Source organism: Diabrotica undecimpunctata, chromosome 11 (assembly GCF_040954645.1).
Source record: "Diabrotica undecimpunctata isolate CICGRU chromosome 11, icDiaUnde3, whole genome shotgun sequence".
Taxonomy (NCBI): domain Eukaryota; kingdom Metazoa; phylum Arthropoda; class Insecta; order Coleoptera; family Chrysomelidae; genus Diabrotica; species Diabrotica undecimpunctata.
In genome coordinates this window covers 28,976,534-28,985,099 of record NC_092813.1, presented here as the reverse complement: position 1 = coordinate 28,985,099, position 8,566 = coordinate 28,976,534, and positions in this window count along the sequence as shown.

The following is an 8,566-nucleotide window of genomic DNA, read 5'->3' as shown; positions in this document are numbered from 1 at the left end:
AGGGAATATAAAGTCTTCTGCAGGCCATCATGCAGGGTAGAGTCGATGGCAAAAAGGGAATAGGTAGAAAGAGGAAGTCATGGCTGCGAAATATTCGTGACTGGACAACCATGACTGTAGATGAATTATTCCACGTTGCAAAAGACAGAGATACTTTTAGAAATGTGGTCGCCAACCTCAGTTAATAAGGACGGCATAGGAAGAAGAAGAATGATACGCTAGACAAAAAAAAATTAATGAACAGCTTACTAAAATAGAAATAACGTCTATTTAAAATGCAATTCATTAATGGCTTAAGGTACAAAGCAGTACTAGCATCTGCTAATGATATTGATCTTATCCCGTCCGCAAACGACATCTTCAACAAAGTGAAGAGAGCACGAAAAATGTTTCACTTAAAATCAACAAAATAAAAACCAATTACAAGCGAATCAACAGAAGAAAGCAATTTAATACCTACATCTAGATAAAATATTAAAGTCAACAACTATAATTTCGAAAGTATGAAACACTTTAAATATCTTAGATTAATAATCACGGTTAATAATAATGTCACTAAAGAAATACAAAGCATAATTCACTTCAGACCTATTTTAATACATGAATGCGAATCATGGACAATGACTAAAACAAATAAGGAACAACTCCGAATATTTGAAAGAAAAATAATAAGAAAACATTTTTAACCTCATTATCATATTACTACAAATCCGTATAGAATAAGAACACATACTAAATAAAGAAAGCTCTTATAAATATATTGTTTAGGAAAATAAATCGCTTAAGGTAGATCGGACACATGCATAGACGCCAAGATGTCAATCTTGGTTAAAAAACATAAACTAATTTTTGAAACCAAATTCAGTATTTTGCTTTAATCTGTGCCTTCTAAGAATTGCAAGGAAAAACAGAAGTTGATAAAGATGTTATTAGAGACATGGGAATCTAAAAATTGCATTCCACAACATATCTCCTGTACTAAGCAAAACCTTAACGAATTGGTTTCTAGTACTCGTACAGAGTATACCGGAATAAAGGGAAAAAGACAGTTAAGCAAGAAGAAGAGTGAAAGCATTTACGTTTTAAGGGTGAAAGGATGTGCGCCCCATTTTTAGCTGACAAGCTTTCGGAGCATACTATTACTGGTCCTTAGTTTGCCTTTTAGTTTTAAACAAGATTCTGTGATTGACAACGTGCGATATAAACTATCTACAAGGTATTTAGAGGAAAATCAGAGTTCAAGGATTTCATCACACTATTGGATGTTCAGTTTTGTGAAAGCGCCTGTGTTGGAAAAATTGAAGGAGCGCTCCTAAAATTTTCGGGGTTTGGTTTAAAATTAAATCGTAGTTTATTTTTATTATATTTAAGGCATCTATTAGATTTTTTTCCACTGCAGCAACAAAAGTTTTGGTTGTGCAATGTATCGTCTACATGAAAATCCTAGTATCTACTGGTATCTGTTGATCATTTGTTTAAATATAATACAGTGTTGGTGCCATTACACTACCCCAAGCGAGACCGTTTGTCTGCGTTTTCCATATTATCATTGAATGATACGAAAAATCTTGCGTTCTGTAGATATTCGCGGATAAAACGATGTTTACAGTTTGTCATACAGTTTTTGGAGAAATGTCCTCTAATTTAATGTGTCGTAGGCGGCATTTAGATTGACAAATACCACCCCTGATACCTGATATCTTTCGTACCCGTTGGTGCTTTTTGCAACAACGGGTACGTTATTACGTACGTTATAATTATTACGAATAAAAATAAATAAGCAAGAAGAATATAAGTGAACCATATTTAAAAAGCGACAAAGTATTTTTTAAAACAATAAGACCGAACATATTATATGTAATAATTGTAATAGATATGTTGGCTAGAATCAAATTACCATAAAGTCACCGAAATATTTTATCTGACTAATGACTCACTACTGATTGCTACGTTACGTTATATGATACATTTATAGTTAAAAGCGAAATTAGGTGTTATGCCTCCTTATTATTTAAGTATCTGTTAAGTATCTGTTTACAAGTGTATCCATGTATAATATATGTGTATATAAAGTATTATACTAAGATATTGAATTCCCTACATTTAAAAATCGAAATATTGAAATTAGACAGTAAAAAATATTTTAATTTTAAGATTGATTTATAAATTATTATAATTTAAATTTTACTACTTTATGAAACAAATCATAAAACGTAGCAATCGAAACATCGGAACGTACATTTACATAATAAATTTTTCAGTGTCAATGCATTAAAAAAATACTAGTAAATAAAAATGGACACTTGCCTTTTCCAAGCTTATAACAGACACTAACTTAAGTTTAAACATAATTAAAGCAAGTAATATAAATAACCACTATAAAATATTTAACTACATTAACCAAGTATTTGTGAAATTTCGGGATGACTAAATTGATTGATATTTAAATAAATTTCAAGTTCCAAAACGTACCTGCTGTAAAATTTAAAAATCGACGACTAATCAAATTATTGGCAACATCGAAGGAGTTTAGTTGTGTACACGACAAAATATATACGGATCCCAAAAGTGTTTTAACCTATTACGGAGTCCATTTAATCCTACGTGTTGGTCGGAGTCTACATAAAGCGCTACCCAGATAATAATATACACGGTGTATATTCTAGTGGAGTTAGTATAATGCCGTTTTAGTACGGGGCCCACATTAACCGCTAGATATATATATATATATATATATATATATATATATATATATATATATATATATATATATATATATATATATATATATATATATCTACGGCATAAAGTGGACTCCGCCCATGTGTTAAAATTCAGGTTCAAGTGAGCTCCATGGTCAAGTGGCCACCGATATACGGAGCTCACTTGACCATTCCATAATATTGGCTCTGTCGATTCGTCAACATGTATAGTTTCATAATTTTTAAAAATTTTGTGGAACCCCTAAGTACCCCTGTATCATGAATGTATATCGCTTAGTTCACGTGTATATATTATAGGGGTCGTTCAGATCTTTTTCCGTGTATATTGGAACCATAAGTATATCGGTTTAAGTAAGCTCTGATAGTTTGGCAACTATGGGATTAAGCCGTTTATTTCCAGCGGATATTCTAAACGGTTAATATGGACTCCTTACTTTTGTTATCATTCATACGCATTACAGTATGTAACAGATATGTGTACTACCAAATACCTGTTTTTGGTAGGTACGTGCTTTTCTAAAAATAGATTTATAGATACAAAAGGATTTCATTACCAAGTTGGATGTGTTTTTTTATATGCGAAAATTATCTAATGTATTTTGTTAACGTGAGTATGTCTTTATACGTTTTATTTGAGAATCCGGTTAATAAGAACTTCTTTTATTTCATCCATTGTTTCATGATATCTTATATACAGCTTTTTATTATTTTATTTCTTCTATTTTATTATTTTATTTTTTTATCTGTGTACTACATATAATTCTGGATAGAAGGTTATCTCAAAATAAATATTTAAGTGCTAAAATAGATATTTTTTGTTAAAATCGGTAGTAGTGCACAAAAAAGGGAAGACTGATTAATTTATCTAACACGAATTATACAACTTCACCAATATTACATATTTCTGAATGTTTTATCTCCTATTTAGGGGTAATATGTAATCAATATAAGTGGAGTTAGTGTCAAATTTGCAATGATCTTTATAAGTAATAGCTTACTGACTGTACTTTACATGTTTAGTTCACATAAATAAACCTTGTCCCTTCAGAAAAGAGCGATTCGAATGGTAAAGTTTACTAAGAAAGTGTAATAAGTCTTGTACCACCCCACATGCACACAAGTTAAAAGGTGTTTGCAGGCCAGAGTCCTCCTGGCAGATTTAAGAAAGATAACTACCATAAGGAAGTTCCTTTCGAGGGATCAGATGGCGAGGAGCAGCTTATTTTTGTTTGTATATCTTGCAGATTTGTTGATATAGCCATTTTTCCTTGATTTTAGTCATAAAATGGGCTGATATTCGTGGAGTGGATGTTACGAATCTGGACTTTGTTTCTTTTGCTCTCTAGCTACTTATCTTCGGATATTAGGTGGATTGATAGCTACGATATTGTAGAGCTTATGTATGGATGTGAGTCTTAATATTTGCTGAATTTGGCTGACTAATTTATAACTAAATCTACGTGTTAAGTATGTGTTGGTGTCACTTATACTATCAAGGTATATTAGGCAGCAGAAGCATAGAGTTCAAGCGTCTACGTTTTAAGGGTGGAAGGATGTGCTTCACATTTTTAGCTGACAAGTTTGCAGAGAATATTATTTTCTGGTTCTAGTTTGGCATTTGATTTTAAAAAAAGTACTGTGAATGACAAAGTGTGATAGAAACTATCTTCAAGCTATTTATAGCAAGTCCAGAGTTTAAGGATTTCATGACACTATTGGTTCAGGTATATATTCAGATTTGTGAAAGTGTCTCTGTTAGGGACATTGAAGGAGCACACCTGACTTTTTTCGGGGTTTGGCTTAAAATTGAGTTATAATCTATTTTTGTTGTATTTAAGGTATGATTTAGATTTTTCTCCACTTCACCAACAAACGTTTTTGGCTGTGCAACAATAGATAATGTATCGTCTACATAATAAAAGTCCTAGTATTTACTGGTATAAGTTGTGTAAATGTTATACAGAGTAGGTGCCATTACAGGACCCCAAAGAGACAGTTATTCTACGTTCTCCATCTGCTATTCTTACCATTGAGTGATACCAAAAATTTTCTGTTGTGTAGGCATACGCGGATAATACAAGTGAGTTTATTACCTCAGGGGATATTACATAGATTTTGGAGAAATACCCTATAATTTAAGGTGTCGTAAGCGGCATTAAGATTAACAAATACCACTCCTCATACCTGATATTTTTCGTACTTCTCTTAGCTGTGTTGGGCAAGATTTAGTATTTGTGACGTATATGATTTAACCTGTCATATATAGCCACTTTTTTTTTAATTTGAGTTTTTCTTCTATTATCGATTTATATTAAGGATCATGTGCAGAAGTATTTTGTTTAGCTGACAAAATAAATAGATATATTGGCCGATAGCTTTTGTGGTCGTTGGAGTGTTTGCCAGGTTTAAGCAAGGCAACAACTTTGTCTTTGCTTTGCTTGTCTAAAGACTTTGGATATTAGCCATTGTTGTATTTTTGGTTCAAATTTTAGAGTTAGTTTTGTTCTCAGATCCTCAGCCAGGAGCCGTAATATTGTTCATTATATACGTGGATAGCGGATCCAAGCTCAACATCGTTGAAAGGTTCTCTCAGCTGACTGGTTTAGTTTTCTTTCATTATAAGTTTTTCTTTGCTTCTTTGCCTGCATTTAATATGTAATTTTCAGCGATGAGCTTAATACCAAATACCATAGGATTGGCCATATATGTGCTTCCTGCATTTTGTTAAGCGCATATGTAAAGTGGAGTGTCTTTATCTCTAGATATACTCTTAATATGTATACACATAATTAGAATAGTTATAGACGAAAAATATCCTGGCTTAAAAACCTAAGGGAATGGTTTGAAAGCAGTAGTGCAGAACTTTTTAGAGCGGCAGTCAACAGAGTCCGTATAGCCATGGTGATTTCCAACCTTCGGTAGAAGATGGAACTTAAAGAAGAAGGTGGAAAAAAGCATAAACTATCTACGTAATAAATCCCATTAACCTGTTAGTAATGGATAACCAGATATATTTAAAAAAAGATTAAGTGCCTTTCTTTTTATTTTGGATTTTGAATTTTGCATAACTAGAGCAAGCGACTAATTTTTGTGTATTAGTTTTGCATTAGTAGACCAAGCGCCTCTTGCGAGCGTTTTAATGATTTTAAATCGAATATTTGGCAACATATGTACATAAACGTTGTTAACAATGGTGACGTTGGCAACTTGTTGAGGCGTTTAGATAAAGAATCAGTGGCAGTTATTGCTTAAATTTTTCTATAATAGTCACATTACAGAAGAGCTAACACAGAAAGAGAATACCTAACAAAAGACATAACACTAAGTAAAATGTATGAATTGTATATTAAAAAAGCAGACAATGACCTTGTTAAATTTTCGTTTTACAAAAAAATGTTTTTAACACGATTTAATCTTCAAAGAAAAAAGTTGAATAAAGTTACTTGTAGTAGATGTGATTGTTTCGAATTAGAAATTAAGCAAGAAGAAATTAACGAACAATTAAGCAAGTTAAAAAAAGAAAAAATGTGCACTTAGAAGAAGCTGAAAATGCACAATCTAGAAGAAAGCTAGACATGAAGATAAGCAACTATCAACCAGAAGTGGAAACCTTTTGTTTTGATTTAAAGAAAAACTCTTCCCCTTCCGAGAATTCTAATAAATATTGTATATTATAAGCGTCAATTATGTATTTACAACCTTGGTATCCATAGCGCCAAGGATAACAAAGGTCATTGTTATATTTGGATAGAAGGTGAAGCTGGTCGGGGAGCCCAGGACGTAGGCATTTGTCTTAAGAAACATATTGAAGAAAATGTTACTTCTTCAAGACATGTAATTTTTTGGTCAGACTCTTGTGGCGGCCAAAACCGCAACATCAAAATAGTTTTGATTCTGAAAACGATTTTGGAAACTCATCCTACCATTGAAAAAATTACATTAAGCTATTTCCTTCGTAGTCATAGCTTTTACCCAATGGTAGTGATTTTGGAGATTTTGAAAATGCCCTAAAATTTCAACAACGTTTATATATCGTTGATGATTAAATAAACGTGATGAAAAAATCCCGTAAAAAGAAACCACTAGTAGTTCACAGAATGAAAAAAGAAGAATTCGTTGAAACAAAGAAGTTAGAAACTATGATTACAAACCGTAAGTCAGACATAGAAAACAGTAAGGCTGGTTTAAAATAAGAGAAATTTAAATAAGAAAGGATATACCACTCATTAGTTTTATGAAAACTTAACACTAGTGAAGTTGAAGTAAATCTTTAAAAGGATTTTTAAAAAGGACGGCCTGTTGCAATGCAATCCGTAAGTAACCACTTGATTCCTCTTTGGCCCACAGGCAAGCCACTTTTTGTGCCTAAGCTTAACGACAATCTTTAACGCACCTAATACCAAATGATGCAAAACCTTTGTATTGCTCTCTCTTTTCAGAAACAATACAATAGAAGACGACATTAAAAGATTTTATATTTTTGATTAATTTCTTAAGTAATATAAAATATTCAAAAACAACGACTATTTTTGTCATACCCAAAAAGAAATAATAGCTTGTGGCCTACCAATAATTCACTAAAAGTGATATTTTAGTTACTCATCACTAGACCAAACGACCTCCATGTCGCTTGGTCTACTGATGTATAACACAATTACACAATGTGGCGAAAATCGTAAGTCGACCAAAAGACTTTTTTTTTTGTTTTTCTTTAATATTGGACAAGTTACTATTTCGCACTTATAAGAAACATAAAAAACTGTATTCGAAAACAAAAAATTACGACAATTGTAACATATAGTGAATTTTAATAGAGTGAAAACTTTAAAGTCAAATATCTCAAAATCATATTTTGGCGCTTGGTCAAGTGATGAATTACGCCTTCCATATAAAATTACGAGACAATATTCATATGCTGTGGACAAATCGTCATATTTGCGTTATATTGATATGTATACGACAATCAGCTGTAAAAGTCATTGCCTTTTTTTTGCCGTATAATATTTTAGCATAGTCTTCTGATTTATTTTGTAGTATGTTAACTAAACCGGTGTAGTTTGCGTGAAATGAATCCACAATTCGTCTAATAATATTATGTTTTTAAACAGTTGTGTTTTTATGCTCATCCGTTCACTTTTTGTAAAGCAGTCTGTGTAAATATTAGGGATTTACTTATATAATCTTTTTGTATATATAATTTGTTTATTGATTTTACTTTTTAGATAAAGTTTCATAATTATAGTCCTCTTGCTTTTATTATCTATGGTAATACATATACATACCCAATTCGAAAGGGAGAAAACCAGCGGTTTCTAGATTAAACATAGACATTCTTCTCTCTATCTCCCTCTATGTTATATAAAGATCATCGTCATCGCATAGCCAAAACACAGCAAGATTCTATTGCCTTTTCTTCTTTTTGTCTCCTCATTTCTATTGTAAACTCAGCTACGTAAATGACGTTTTAAAAATTTATGTCAATATTTCTGAAGTGCCTTTCCTGGGATAATTTTTTTAAGCTCAGTTCGTTTGATTACAAGTAATTGATTTGATAGCTTCCAACAGAGAAGTATTGATTGTAGGTAGAATAGCAAGTGTTGATAAATATGATGGGTCGGTAGGTAGTCTCATTATTCCTAAATCTGATCATATGTTACCTCCACCCTTCATTTGTAGACATCGGCTTGTGGCATTCTCTCAATTTAACTTGGTGCTATTATTGAGAGAGCCTTTGGATATAGCTAGCTGAACGTTGGAGTTGAGATTGAGTTTCTTGTACGACATTGCTATCTTTATATATGTGTTTGACATTGGCATTAGTTCCGTTCGTATTGGTTAGTACT